The sequence below is a fragment of the Manacus candei genome, unplaced genomic scaffold (genome assembly GCF_025592945.1).
Source record: "Manacus candei isolate 608988 ecotype Guabito, Panama unplaced genomic scaffold, ASM2559294v1 h1tg000048l, whole genome shotgun sequence".
NCBI lineage: Eukaryota > Metazoa > Chordata > Aves > Passeriformes > Pipridae > Manacus > Manacus candei.
This window is the reverse complement of record NW_026138096.1, coordinates 8,416,965-8,432,529: the sequence shown is the minus strand read 5'-3', so window position 1 is coordinate 8,432,529 and position 15,565 is coordinate 8,416,965.

Genomic DNA, 15,565 nt, shown 5'->3' with positions numbered 1-15,565 from the left:
AGCTCAGAAGGGATGGTTTCTTTTTCTTTGCAGGTGCAATATGTACCTCCGACTTAATACTCACACCACCTGTAAGATTTTAGTATTTTGTAATTCCTACCTGAAAAGTATTGTTTAAATATTACCTTCCTCATTTTAAAGAACTGTTCTGGTTACTTTCTTATGCTGAACAGTCCTCTTCAGAAGAATTCAACCTTACAGCATACAATGGAGGTACCCAAATGCACATTTAATGAACTTGTGTGAACTGTTGTGTGGAAAGTACATGTGTGTTTCAGTGAGATTAGTGCTTGCTTACTGAGAAAAGAATCAATCTGTCTGGGAATTTTTTGCCTTATTTTCATTTACTTACTGAGCCTCATCTGTTGTGAATTTGTCTCTCTGCAAGCAGGTACTAGGAGGGAAAGGTGAGACTGCCTGGAGCCTCTACTCTCTGAGTTTTATTTATTATTTATATGAAAAATTGCTCAGTGCTGTACAAACAGAGGATGACAGTTCGCACTCCAGACAGCCTGTTCTTGGTTCAAGCGTATGGGAGGGTGTATTTTAGTTCAGAGCTGACTAAGGTGGATCAAAGGTGCTGAGCCTGCTTGCATGATCTAACATCGTTGGTGTGTTTATATAAAAGGCTTCCACAAATCTGTGCCTTTAACACTTTTTCATGGTATTTCTGGTGTTCTTCAGGAACTCTTAAGGATGCACATCTGACCTTGAACTGTACTACCATGCAGGCAAACTGTGCCATATACCTACACTGATGTTGGTCAGTCTTTTCTGTGAGGGGATTTTTAATTCTCTTAGGCTTCCAGAGCAAACCTAACTGTAGCCTGGCCTGCATGGTCCAAAGTCACCTTCTTTCCAGCCATTTCCACTCCTGTTTCCAATTTTCAGCAGAACATTCATCATGTTCCAAGCATAGACTTTAGACTCTGGCATAGTTAAAGCCTTTGGTTCAGAAACTGTGGCATAAACCTTGCTGGAGTCAGGTAATATCTCCAGATTGATCCTAGAGTCAGTGGGTTGTACTCTGACCAACTTTCCCGTCTTTTTGTGCAACTCTGACAGCACAGAGTAAGTGAAGAAATGTCCTAATTTGACATGAGGGGATTTCAACAGTCACCTCAGTGTGAAACTGGAACCAGGCAAAGGCTGAATCAAACTCTCTGACCTCAGCTGGACTTCCAAACATACAGCTTCACTTCTAAGGCTGCAAGTTATGCCTCCAAAGCAGGTATTTTCCCCTTCTCTGTTGTAAAAATTAAAATTGCACAGAAGAAACCGAGAGAAATAATTAACCATCTCCTACTTTTCCTCATTTGGAGGATGGATTTATTACCTAAATGAGAAAACAGCAGAATGTTTTAAAGCAGAAAAGGGAAATGAATACTATTTTTCCATTAAAAAACAAACTTAGAAAGCATTTAATTTCAGCATGCTGTCTTTGGCTGTATGAGGAGCTCTCTGTCTTTTCAGAAGTCACTAGATCATGACATGACTAATCTTTTTCTGGTTTTGAAAGATCTGTGTGGTTTGACTTTGAGAAATGGATTAGTCACAGCATCTACTTTCTTACAGATTTCTTTTCCTCTCTGCCTCACCTAATGCAGACAAACTAAATCCTCTGTGGGAGTGAAGGGGAAGGAAATTCCCTGTGAGTTTTTTCCTATTTTTGATGACAGTGCCAGTAAAATTAATGGCAGTTTACATCAGCTATTTGCTTTTCAGTGCTTGCTGCCAGGTTTTTGCCAATATTGTCTTGCTGTTTGCAGACAGAACCTGCATCAGACCCTGATTTTTTTCTCCCTCCTGGGAGAGAGTTTCCCAGTGGTGAAGTTCTGCTGTGCGTAAGAGGTTTGTGTTGTAACTTTATCCATCTCCATGGAGTCTCTCCTGGCTCTCATTGTGAGAGGACAGTCCCTTGGCCAGTGTCACCTGTCAGAGCACTACAGGAGCTGATGGAGCTGGGGACCATCTTGCCTGACTGTGTTTGTGTGATAGGTCTCAGTGGCCCAGAAGCAGCTGTGGCCATTTAATGGGGCTGACACATGTTGTGTGCTCACTGGTGTCATATGGCTTGTTGGCTGGAGGAAAGAGCCACTGGGGACACAAATGTGGTGAATATTCCGCCCTCCATCTTTTTAGATGCACTTAGACTTGCAGCAACTCTAGGAGTTGAAGATCAAGACTATGAGTTGAAGATCTTCAAACCTATTAACTTCTGTATCTCCTTAGTCCCAAACTTGGTGTCCTTCGTATAGTGTTGGGGTTGACTTCAGACTCTTCTGGAGGAAATGGAGCAGGATGGCTCTGAACTGGCTAAGGAGTCATTTAAACTCTTCCCTTTCTCTCTGTTTTCCAAGCTTGCTGAGCAATATTGTGTCCTGGGGCCCAGTTAACTACTTTACTTTTTACTTTGTCATTTCTAATACCTTAAAAATAAACTTGCTTTATATTGTCCAATTTAACTTGTTTCTCAGCCATGTAATTATTTTTTCCCAAATCAAGGGTCTATATCATTCCCTCCCAGCACAAGTGACTGTTTTTGCGTGTCAAATTCAATAAACCCATTTCCTATTGTACAAGTTCTTCAAGCCAGTTCTCCATTATCTCCTCTGTGAAATGCACCAGCCAAAAAGAGAACAAAGCCAAACAAAAGGTAATACTGGCTTTGGGGACCAAGCAGCACATATTACTCTGTGAATGGGCTGTGCTTCCTGGAGTGTGGGAGAGTGCCAGTCAAGCTCAGGTGGTGAGGAAATCCAAATATTTCCCATGAACTTCATGTATGGGATTTGTTCCCAGTTTGATGGGCAGGTACCATTAAGGAAAAAGAAATAAAATAAAAGACCAAAAAAAAAAAAAAAACTAACAAGCAACAAACCCAAACAAAACCAACAACAATGACAACAACAACAAAAACCACAACGAAAAAAAAAACCCAAACCCCAGCAATGTGTGGTAGGCCCAGGAACTGAACATTTTTGGGAAACTTAGTTTTGCAGTGTTTCATCACACAGAACGTTCCCCCAGTTGTCTGTCTCTTGGCATTTAAAACACCATCCTCTTCCTTTCTTTCCATCAGCAAAGCCAACTGGCTGTGTTTGGGAGGCAAGTGACAAGTGTTACCCTGGCTTGCACCAAGGAGTTGTGTGAGAGCCTGTGCCTGACAGCTGGTAATTTTATTTCTGATCCTGGCACCACAATTCACTGTTCCATTTGAAAGCATCATTGGTATTACAAGGGAGAACTATGTTTGGGTTGGAAGAGAGGTAAGTGTCAGTCTAAAAATAGATCCAGCCTATCTCCTAAACTGCACTCAACAAAACTGAGGAGACAGGGATGCCACAACTGCTTTATTTTCCCAATCCCAGCATCATCTGCTGCTGCCCAGCATGGCCCCCAGAGTCTAGATACAGGAAGTCATTGGGTATAATCCATGATACCAATTAATAATGTTGTTTATTGGATGTTGCAGTAAGGATGAGGTCTAGTTCATTGCAGGGTGTAATGATCTAGGTGATGGGAGCTGAATGTGATTGCAGGGATCTGAGTTCTGAGTAGTAACATGCTCTTGAAGAAGAGCCCTGCACCTCTTTCCACAGTGGTGGCTGGAGATTAACAATGTCTGCTGCTTTTACGCCACATATTTGGGGTTTTTCAGTTCCAAAAGCTGTGTGTGTTGCTAATATTTTCCATCTGATGGGCAGCCTGGACTGTGCGCTTCAAATTTTAGCTGCCCAGATCTCATGATAGGAAAGCTGTTGTTCCAGTAGATGAACTAATTAACAATGAAGCATCACATCTGGCTGAAGAATCTCTGCTGTAGTTTCTATGGAGATTTCTGTAAATAAATAAAATCCTTTCCAAAACAGTGTCTTGATCAGCAGTAGTTTCCAAACAATAGAGCTATATCTGGGTCCCAAATCTGAAGTCTCCAGTTAGATCTAATTTCACTGGGATATCAGGACTGGTGGATTTGCTGTGGATTTAACTCCTCCATGTAGGTGATATACAAGAACTCCCTCTTCAAAATAGAAACCCAATTTAAATTGGTTGGGTGCTTTTTGCATTGCCTGTGACATGCAGTGTGGGAGCTGGCTCTGTTCGTAGTGCAGCGGTACCTCTAACCCAGGTAACGCATTTGGTAAACAACACATATTTATAATGAGAAAAAGGTGATGTTTTTAAATAAAAATGAAAACAGTTCTCTGTAAAATGAGGACTTTTAAGGAGGCTGTCAGTGCTGGCTGTTGTTAGGACCCTGAGTGAGGTAGAAGTACCTCAGGGGCATCCTGGAGGACCAGCCTTTGCAGAGCCCACAGCAACTGGAGTGTCACTGCACACTATTTAGCTGGCACTGACAAATCCATTTCTCCAACCTGTGACATTTCAGTGCTTGGAGTGACTCAACACAAGCAGTGAGTGTCATTAACCCCATTTTGGAGCCTGAGGTCCTTGCAGTGACAATTGTGCAAAGTGGAGCCTGGAGATTGTTTGTCTAGCAGAGATCTGTAATTCATTCCCCCAAGCACTGCTCTCGTGTTTTACCATAAAGCCCATCTGAGGAGCCCTGGCAAAGCACCTGGAAAATGACAGAGCTCAGAGGCTGAAGCAGGATGCTGGTGGTGACACTAGCTGCTGATGTGGAACAAGATGGCTGAGAAATATGTGCAACTGATAAATAGCTGGACCTGGTGTGAATGTACTGTGAAATAGCCTTGGTATGGTCTGAGAATATTATGTCAATTCAGACCACACACACAGACAAATTAGGAAGTATCTGTGTACACTTGAGAATAAACACTGGTTGTGTTTGGCTGGCTTCTGAGAGAGAAAGAGTCCCGTCTGGAAAGAAATGAATCCCTCAGTGTCCTTTGGATTTAGGAATACCTAATCTTAATTTCCAGGATTAGATCTAACCTGCTCATCTATGCTCCATGATCAGGAAAAGAACTGCAATTGGAAATGTTGGCAGCTTATTTGTTTTTTTCTGTTCACTTGTGTATATGATGTATATAGCTAGATATACACGTGTCTGTATGTAGACACACATCTACAAGTTTCACTCCTTGCTGTGTGATCAAAGCTTCCTAGGACATCAGCAGCAGATGATATGTGCATCTGTCTGTTGGGAAGCACAGCTAAGGGTTGTTTTAATATCCATCTATCCTTCTTACCCCAGCACTGGCTGGGGAAGCTGTCGCCTGTTGTGGCAAGAGTTATGCAGAGCTGGAGCTGCTGGTCTCTGGTGTCTTTGTCTGAGGATGAGTCTGGCTACAGAGAATTGACAATTCCCCCCTTGCACAAGAAGCTTGAATCACTCAAGAAGAGATTTTCAAAGCCCTACGTGAGAAATAGTTGTGCAACTTTTAGTGCTTTGCAATTAGTCGGGGTCTACCTGTCTCCCGAGAACAGATGGCCAAGGTTTTTGACTCTACAAGTGATATCCCAAAATCCTTGTGTGTTGAAAGCCACTAGCCTTGTGCTGTGAAGAGGAGAGTTGTTCACAGGCAAGCAATGATAAGTTTATCTCAGGGGTCCTATTACAAAACAGCAGTGGTCTCAGCTACCCATCCCCTGCACTGCCAGGGTCGTGGAGTGCCCCTTACAGCCCCCCTGGCGCTCACCAGCTCAGAGAAATCCTTCTGTAGTCTCATGGTTTAACCCCATCTGGCAACTCAGGCCAGCACAGCTGCTCACTTACCTCCTCCTCAGTGGGATGGGGGAGAGAATCAGAAGAGAAAAAGTGAGAAAACTCATGGGCTGAGATAAAGACAGTTCATTGGGTTAAGCAAAAGCCTCACATACAAGCAAAGCAGAAGAAGGAATTCTTTCACCACTTTCCATGTGCAGGCAAGTGTTCAGCCATCCCCAGCACAGCAGGGCTCCATCACAGGTAATGGTGACTTGGGAAGACAAACACCATCATTCCCCTTCCTCTTCCTCCTTCTTCCCTCAGCTGTACATGCTGAGCATGACACCATATGACATGGAGTATCCCTTGGGTCAGTTGGGGTCAGCTGTCCTGGCTGTGTCCCCTCCCAACTCCCTGTGCATCCCCAGCCTCCTTGTTGGTGGGGTGGGGTGAGGAGCAGAAAAGGCCTTGACTCTGTGCAATCTCTGCTCAGCAATAACAAAAACATCAACATCTGGGTTATCAGCACTGCTTCCAGCACAAAACACAGCCTGATAGCAGATTCCATGAAAAAAACTAACTCTATCCCAACCAAAACTGAAACACACAGCGGAACAGGAGTCCTGATCCACCAACAGGAAAGCACTTTGAATGGCTGCCAGGTGTTTTTCAGCTGGTTTGCGTGGATGGACAGGGAGCAAAGCAGGTTGATTGCTGTAGACGAGGAACTAGGCTGGCTGTACTGCCTGTCCAGGTGTGACACTGCTGTGCACTTACTTAATTACTTGCTTTGCTTACAGTAATATTCACTTAATCAGCATCGTAAAGAATATTATTTGTAGGAATATTATCCTCCTGGCTACCAACAAAGTAATTACTTCAGACTGCAATTTTCAATTGCATTTTGCTGTGATTTGTGGCTGTGAAATCCAGAGGATGTTAAAGAAATGGATAGAAGGGATTTTCAATTACATTCTTGCAAGTAAAACAAACTGTGGCTTGTGTTTGTGTTTGATTAGCAATCAGTAAAATAGAAAGGAAAGGGCTGTAACCCAGAGATCACAGGAGAAATTAACTGGATGGGCCAATTTGAGTTCCAGGTATTCTGATGTGGCTCAGACACAGCTGTGGGTCCCTGGGTTAGCAGCAGAAGTGTCTCCAGGTCCATACAAGTGTGCTGAGAGGGATCTGAGCTGTGAATTCATGGTAGCCGATGGTGACAGACCCCAGAGCTCAGGGAATGCCACTGGCAGCATGCTGGCTCTTGGACACAGGGTAGAATGAGCCAGGCTGAGTTTCAACCTGTGGTTTGCAAAAGGTTGGGGCTCCATGAAAGGTAAGTACATGCTGTAAGTGGGTTTGAATCCTCCAAATACTAGTTCACACCTGCTTTGGTGTGCTGGTGGAGGTCTGCAAATAAGAAAAGGTGAAACCAAGATTGCTTCTTCCTCCTCCCTTGAGACAATCAAGATGAGACAGATCAAACTACCAGAGAGCATTTCCACACCACCTTGAGCCAGGTGTGGGAAGGAGTCAGGGTTTAGAGATAGAGTTAGGAGGTAGAGTTAGCCTTGAGCGTAAAACTGTGTGCTCTCAACTTGCTTTATTCCCACCACAAAACTTAGGAGGACTGGGTTAGCACCAATATAAACCAACATGTTCTCAATAATAATGATAACTAGAACCAAGGCATGTTTCAGCATGACTCATGCATGGGAAGCTGGAAATATCCTGGTGCTGTATGGTCAGATCCTCAAAGGAGTTTAAACATTTTATTCTCGTGGATTTTGATTGGAATGAGGCACCTACTTGTGATGAAGACCTGAGCCTTATTCCTCCTTTACACACTGTGTTGAGATGGCAGAATTGAAATGGCCCTCTGCCACCAAGCTGCACTCTGCTGCAATTCCTGTCTGCTGAAATATGTTTTAATATAACTTATGATTCTAAAGATATCTTTAAAAATATATAGCTGAAGCAAGCTGGTGTCACTCCACTGAAATCAAATGTTTTCTCTGGCCGAGAGCTAACCTGCATCCCAGCCTTTCCCCCAGCACAAAATGCACTTCTCTAGTGTGTCACAGAAAACTGCCTTTCCTTTCCTTTTTATTTCCCTCATCACAGTTCTGGAAACGGATCAATAGACCACTTTCAACTCTCAGCTTGCTTTTTAGACCAGTGGAGAGATGATCTCTCATTTACAAAGAGAACTAGGGAGGTGATAGAGCAAATCCTCCTGGATTAAACCCACTGATGGGTCACCACAGGAGCAGAAAATGAACTGCAGGAAGGAATTGGGAAGTTTTAAGGACTGCAGCTTTTAAAGACTAGCAGGTTGGGGCCATGTTAGAAGTCTGCAGAAAACAGCCAGGATTTTTCACTCTAAATGGTCTTACCTGACTGAGGGTCTGACACATAAGCCACGAGCTCAACGGGATGAAGTCTTAATTCTTTCCTTCTATCCTATTCCAAGTCACACCCATCCTGACAAAAATCAACAGAGCCAACACCTTCTTGCACAGAAATAAGCAGAATTAAACCCCCCTTGCTAGAATAAGACAACATCATGTTTATGAGGCACAGAACATGTGTCCTGGGGCATGTCCCTTGCAGAGACACTGCAGGTGCTGTGGTATCTTTGTCTCCAGGAGTGAAGGAAGCTGAATTGCAGCAGTAAGGATCTGGGTGCTGTGGTTTCCAACCCACGTCTCCGTGTCCCTGTGTCTGCCCAAAGCCCATGGTGTATCCACGGGCAAAGGCAGTTTCTGGCAGGAGGCTCCCAGCCCAGGCAGGCTGGTGTGTTTGCTGCCCGCAGGTAACACAAGCCCTGGTGCAGCTGGACCTGCTGAGCCAGGGTGGAGTAAAGGTGGGGAAGGTGGTCTAGCACAGAAAGCAAACATCTCAGCTCCTTCTTTCTGTTACAGGTGGGAATTCAGATGCTTCCTGAGACCAAGAAATTCTTGAAAATGAATTTTACTTTCACTTGGAATGCTCAAGCTTCTTGAATGAGTTCTAAGAGGCTCTCTCAAACACAAACTCGCTGAGTGAGAGGGAGAAACAAAACAGCAATTTGATTTACTCCCTAATCTCCTTATTGAAGCCACTGGTAAGGAAACAAGAAGCTTTTTTTTGAGCCCTCTTTTGCTGTCAGACTTTTCTGCTGGGTGAGAAGGTGTTTTTTGTCCTTATGCTTTATTGTGGCTTGGGACTGTGCACACCAGCGACTGCCTCTGCATAATAAATTGGAGGTGACCTGAAAAAAAATGGATAAGCTGCAGTTTCTTGGGAGTTCAATAAACATATGCTCCAAAACCTGTTTGTCTATATATTGATGGTTTTTTCCAATTGCCAAGGAACTGCATGTACGCTTCTGCTTTTTCAAAAGCACATTGTCGTTGACAGGAGGCACTTTGGCTCCAAAATTCTGTCAAATAGCCCTGTCAAACGGAGAGATTTTTCTCCCTTTCCCCCTTCTCTTCTCTGTCTCTGTCCCTCTCCCCTCTTCTCCCTCTCCTTCTCCCCCTCTCCTGTCCTCTCTGCACCTCTCTCCCTGTTTTGGAGGATATGGGGTGAGAGGCCATGCTGTGCAAAGGGGTGAATTTCAGGCTATGGATTCAGCAGTGCCTTTGTGTTTCCAATTTTTTAGCTGCTGAAGGAGCCAGTGCCGTGGCAGTGACCTTAACAAGGTGACAGGGCCCTCAGTGTCACACATGAGTGATCACTACCTGCAAAAGGACATGAGAGGGTGTCAGCTCTGACTCAGAAATGCCAAAGGTGGGGAGATCAAAGCAGGCACCTAAAGGCAGGTGTTTTTGACAAGGGCCTTAGTATGTAATTAGTATAAAATTCTAAATTACTACAATTAATTAAATAATTTAAATACAAAGTTACAAAGTTGTTCTGAGTTGTAATTAGAAGCGGCAAATGTTACTGAGAAAGGCAAGGAGCTAAAGTTGTTATTTTGGCTCAGGAAGTGTAAAATGAAAGGCAAAGGTAGATGGCATTTTTTCCCTGGAATTTGTGCATCTGGTTGTAACATTCTGGTTCAGGAATGTCTATTAATATTAACTTACTCACTTGGGTGACTTTAGTAGGTGGAAACCAGAACTGATTTCAAAGGACTCTGAAGGAGGCACTTCATAAAGGAAACAAATAATTACACATTGTTTTTTATTTTGTTATGTTTTTACCTTATTTGTGTCCAAGAAACTTTAAATAGGCTTTCTTTGTTTGTCCACACTGGAGCAATATAACCAGGAAATTTGGCAGAGCCCCAGATCCTGGCAGCAGCTGCCAATAAAAGCTCGCTGAGCAAGTACAAAAAATAAAATCACACAGTATCATTTTTAACTTTGATTAAGTTGTGCTGAATTGCTCCGAGGGAGGTAATGGCAAGCTCCAAGGGGTTAGGACCAGCACGGGATGTGAAGGATGTTTATCTTTCAAGTGTTTGCTTTGTGCTGTGTATGTAGTTCCCACTGCTGGGGAAACACTTTGTCAAAAGCCCACTATTAAGAGCGCTTGGGGGAATAAACATTGAAACAATGGGAACAAATAAAAACCTTTATACCGTAATGTGCATAGCAAGCCACTGTCAAATATAAAAGCTGAGTATGCTTTAAAATGCTCCATGCCATCCAACGATGGGGCTGCCTTAGATTTGCCAGCAAGTGGCTCAGCAGTGCTGGGGACCATGGTCCTGGGGCTGACGTGTCTTGAGGAGCAAATGGGTGAAGGGCACAGTCACACTCTTGCTTCAGGATGACCACAGTCAGTGCTACTGCTCTGCTGCAGTGCGATGCTGCTCAGCATGGGGTGATGGGGAAATCAGCACCTGCTGTTTTGGCCTTGTGTGCAGTGAAATTTGGGGCCTCTGGGAGGTCTCCTGGAGGAGGCACCTCTGAGAAGGGGAACAGGCTGAGCAGTGGGAACTGCCACAGCTCCTGAGGCTGTTGTCTGTGGGGATCTGAGGAACAGCACCTGGGACACTGGGCTACTTGTGTCAGCCAGGCTTGTGCCTCATGTTTGGCATGGTGAGGATTATCATGGGTCCATGTTCATGAAGCCAGTGGGTTGGACCCATTCATGAGGAAGTCCCCCAGCCGTACCTGAGGCCTTGGGGGCTGCTGACTGTGCACTGAGCTATCCTTACACCTTTTCCCACTCTGGTCTCTGGTTGCTCTGCACTGTTTCAGTGGTTTAGGGCTGGTCTCCTGCTTAGGACATCCTTAGCTGGTTCCTGACTGTCTCTGTGACAACTGTTTGGGAATTATCTCTGAGTACATGTTCAGAGATTTTATGTTCAGTGGATTTTAACTGGGGTTATGTTTCACAGTAGGACCATTCTGTGTTGGGCTGCAGATCACTCCTTGCACCAGGAGCTTCCTTGGGGGTGGTAATCTCCCTGCTGACAGCAAAGGAGTGATCCCATCCCCAGACGTGGGCATCGTGTGCTGGTGAGACAGACTGGGGTGCCAGCAAGGTCATGAGCAAGCTGCTCCAGCTGAACCAGCTTGAGCAGGGAGTTGGATGAGAGGGTCTCCAGAGGTGCCTTCCCACCACAGCTGCACTGTAGCTCTGTGCTAAGCAGAAGTTAGGGACTATCCCTGGGGTGCCCATGGGTTAAAACAAAGCCTTACCCAAGCTTCAGGGGTCCAGTTGTGAGGAGATGGGGTCCCAGCTGCAGCATGGAGAAAAGGGACTGTGGGAAGGAGACTGCTTGGGGCAGAGCTCACCTGCATTAACTTGTCACTCATATAAAACTGTGTTATTGCAAATAGGAATGGTTGTACTTATCCCTCTGTTTCTGGACAGACTAATTGTGCCCTAATTTTAAATCTTAGGCTACCCAAAATGGCCTAACTCTTATTTTGTAGTCTTTTCTAGCTGTGGAGGTGGAAAGCTCATTTCTCTTTCCTCTGCCTGTACCCATTTTCTTGACGCTTCATCCCTTGGCCTCTCTTTTTGATGAACCTTAGAAAGCAGATCTCTGTACTTTTGTCACCACTGCTATATCCTGCTACAGCTCCTGCATTCATTTCCTGCTTTTTCTCTCTATTAGGAGCAATAGTTTTACTCTGTTGGTGCCTCATTTTGTTTCATGTTCAGGACAGAAAAGGAGGGAGCTCTGCATGGTTGTACCATATTACTCATGTTTGGGGTGGTTGTAGCTACAACTCAGGTCATGGACATATCAGATTCCTGCTTCTTTCCCTGAGGTCTTCCCTTGGAAGTCCCGGGCTTCACCTACCTTTCCTGTTTGCAGGATCTCACCATCCATTTGGTGCCCAAGGCAGTTGCAGCAGTTGTTTGGTGACACCTTCGTACTTTTCCAGTAATGTCCCAGTTCTGACAGATTATCTTTCCTGGTTATCTCCAAAATCCCCTGCTTGCAGGGCTGGTTAGTGACTGTTTCAGGGTAAGACCCCTCCTCACAGACCCCTTGCAGCAGGGTCACGTCTCCATCCTTCTGCCCCTCGCTTATCTATGACATTGTCACATCAGGGAGGGAGCTGTTGCCACACTGATGGGCTCTGACTTCAGTCTCTCTGCACTGCAGTGAGGATACAGCTTTCAAGCCCTTGTGTGCAGTGCCCCCAGCTGCACACTGAGCTCTCTTCCTCTTTTCCTCTCCACCTCTCACTGGGTTTTGCTACCAGACTTTAGATCTGTCGTGTTAATCTGTTGATGTGTGGAGTTGGTCCTTTTCTCTGTCAGGCCAACAGCAACACACCTAGTCAGGCAGTCCAGAGGACCAGACTCTACTGAGGCTATATTTTTGTGTCATTTATGGCATCTACTAAGCCACTATAAAGCAGAGCCAGATCTCCACGTGTCGCAGATGATGGGTTTTCTCTGAAGGTGCAGAGGCGTCTCTGATGCTGAGAGCCCACGCTGTGAATGCAGCTGGCAGATCTGCCCAAGGAGATTTGTTACATGTCTGGGTGTCCAGAGAACGAGAGGATGCAGCCAGAAGAAGAAAGGGAGCACCCAGTGTCCAAACATGTGGAGTGAGAGCTGCCAGCAAGGTGATCAGTGGATACACACCCCCGGGATACCTGTGATGCCTCTTGTCCATTGAACCTGGCCAGGAGAGCAGAGGAACTGGGGTGAATAGTTTACAGCTCAGCAGACTCCCATTGCTCCTGTGCTTCAGAAGCAGCTTCTTTAGAACCTTCACCTAGGGATTGTTTAGACAAGATGTGGCATGAGGGTCTGGCCAGCCTGATGTCCCTGTGGGCAGCCTGGCTGGAGATCTGGGAAGGAGACACTAGACATGAAAAATGTATCATGAGGCTTTGAATGTGAAATTCTTCTCGTGTGAGAGCACCAAGGAGAGGCATTTACTCCCATTGGTTTTCTTTATGAAAACCCACAGGTTTTCTTTGGCTGCTTCTTTTAGCACATTTGAAAACACAAGAAACCATTTCTTAGGGAGCAGCCAATGTTGGGCAATGGGCCCTCTAACTCCCAACATGTTTCCATTGACTTTCACATATTTTTGTCATATTGCTTTTGGCCTGTGGTATAATTTAGACACTTGCTTCTATACCTCTTTGGTACAGGCTTACATGGAACTAAAATCCCATAGTGCTTTACTGTGTAGGCTTGGGCCTGGCTAAATGTTTTTAAGATCTTAAGCTCTGCTGTGTCTTTTAGTATGCTGCATAGTGCCACTGGTTAAAGAAGTAAATTAATGGCAGTAAATTAAATGAGAGCCTGTTTGTATTTCTTGTGTTTCCTCTTGCAGAAATGCCAGGAGTCACAGGGGAAACTTCACCAGCAAAGGTTGGTGTGACTGATACTATTGTATATTGATACTTCGAAATGGCCTCCATTTGTGCCAGAGGAGGTTTAGATTAGATAGTAGGAATAATTTCTTCACTGGAAGGGTGGTCAAACATTGAAATAGACTGCCCAGGGAAGTGCTGGAGTCACTGCTGGGTTACGGCTTAGGCTTGATGATCTTAGAGGTCTTTTCCACTCAATGATTCTGTGACTGTTTTATGGTTCTGTTTCAGGAGTGGTGGATAGGGTGTATATGTGTTCAAACAGCCTAATTCCTGTGCCTGTACCTGTAATGTGAAAATCTCAGCGCGAAGGACTGATGTTCATCACAGACATCATCCCCAGAGGGGACAGACATACAAGCACATAGAAATTAAATTGACTTTCATTTAAAGATGTATAATATCCTGCAGTACAATCACTGCCCTGGGCTGTTTATTTTGTTAAATGTAAGCAGCACGTGGTCAGATCTCTGGCTTTGAGGAATCCAAAACTGCCAACTCATTGATATTTCAAACTGCAATCTATGGAAAAAGTGCCCTCCTTGCATGCATGCATTTCCCATTGCTGCAACCAGCATCTGCCTTGCATGTCTTGATCCCTGTCTCACCCTCTCCCCAAAGAGACTGCTGGGCACACTGGTGTGATTTGTTGCACCAGAGATTTTCCATTTGTTTAAACTCATATTGTGGTTCAGAAAATTTCCAGTTATACCTAAAAAGTCCCGGAGTCTAAAGAAATAATCAATTTGGTGTTCTCACTGTGCATTTTTTTTGAGTTTTTCTGCCCTACTCTGATATCTTGAAGCTTGTGCTCTTTGTCAGGAGCTGAGAATCTCACCTGTGTACTTGACTGCAGGGGTTGCAGCTTGAGAAACAGAGCCCTACACCAAGGGTACGTTAAACTAGGGAGAGCTGGAATCAGTGCATGGCTGTGAACTGAACATAAACATGCAAGACTGAAAAGCTGGTGTGTTTACCCACCTTGCCACTCCCTTTTATAGCAGTGGTCTTACCTTTTGCCTGGGCACTGGGAAGAAAAAGACATTTTTGGGGGGTAACTCAACCTGCTCAGCATCCTTTTTTAGGATGGGATGAATCATAACCCCAGAAGGGCTGAGGGGAAACTCAAAGCTGGTTTTTGCAATCCCATGCTCCAAGGCAAGGCTGACTCTCATAATCCTCTGAAATATCCCCGCAAAGAGTTCTTGGAGGAGCTGGTGATGGGAAATCCAGAGCCATCCCAGCACTCCTCATATCCTCTGGCCTTTTCCTTCTTATGTTCCCATAGGGCTGCACACCATGTACCTGCACCAGTGTCACTGTGCACCACTGTCCCAGGGTCTTTAGGAACTCTCCCACCTGGATGTTTCAACCAGCCACAAAATTTCTGCCAAAAAACCAAAGCCAGACTCTGCACATACCTGCATAACACACAAGTGAATAGCAAGTTTTCCTGTGTATGCATAGCTAAAGTATCAGAAAACATGTATTTCATACACTGACATCTGCAGTGCTATAACTTCCCACCCTGACTCTCTACAGGGCAGAAGGCCTGCAGAGATGTGACTTAGCTGGTTCAAGTGCATCAGCCTGTTCATACCCCTGTGTTATTACAGCTCCCCCTTAAAGAAGAAGATTAGCACTCCATTTAACAGCTCTTTATATGACAACACACCATAAATTAAATTCAGTATAGAAGGAAGTATTTGCGTGCCTGGGCTTAGTTTCTGAGACTTTCTGTTAGGAGTAGAGCAATATCCTGAATTAAGATGCTATTAGAGCTCTGGGGTTTGCCAGAGCCCCATAAAGAAATGAGAATAGGCTATAATGGGGAAACTGGCCAACTGTCTTACTTGTCAGGCAAATGTTCCGGGGTGGGTAAAGGTGTGAAGTGTCTGGGACAAACACAGAAAGCCATGAAGAAACTGCCATGTGTGGGTGGGGGAAGGAGGGATTTTTGAGCAGCCTCTTGCCATTGGCATTCTGGAGAGATTGGAGAGAGTAGCTTTGGATGCTGCTCTTGTGCCATTGAGATCAGGATCTGGTCTTGGGACTAAGACCTCAGGCAGCCAAAGGCTGAAGATGATAGAATCATAGAATCATAGAATCATAGAATCATAGAATCAGCTGGGTTGGAAGT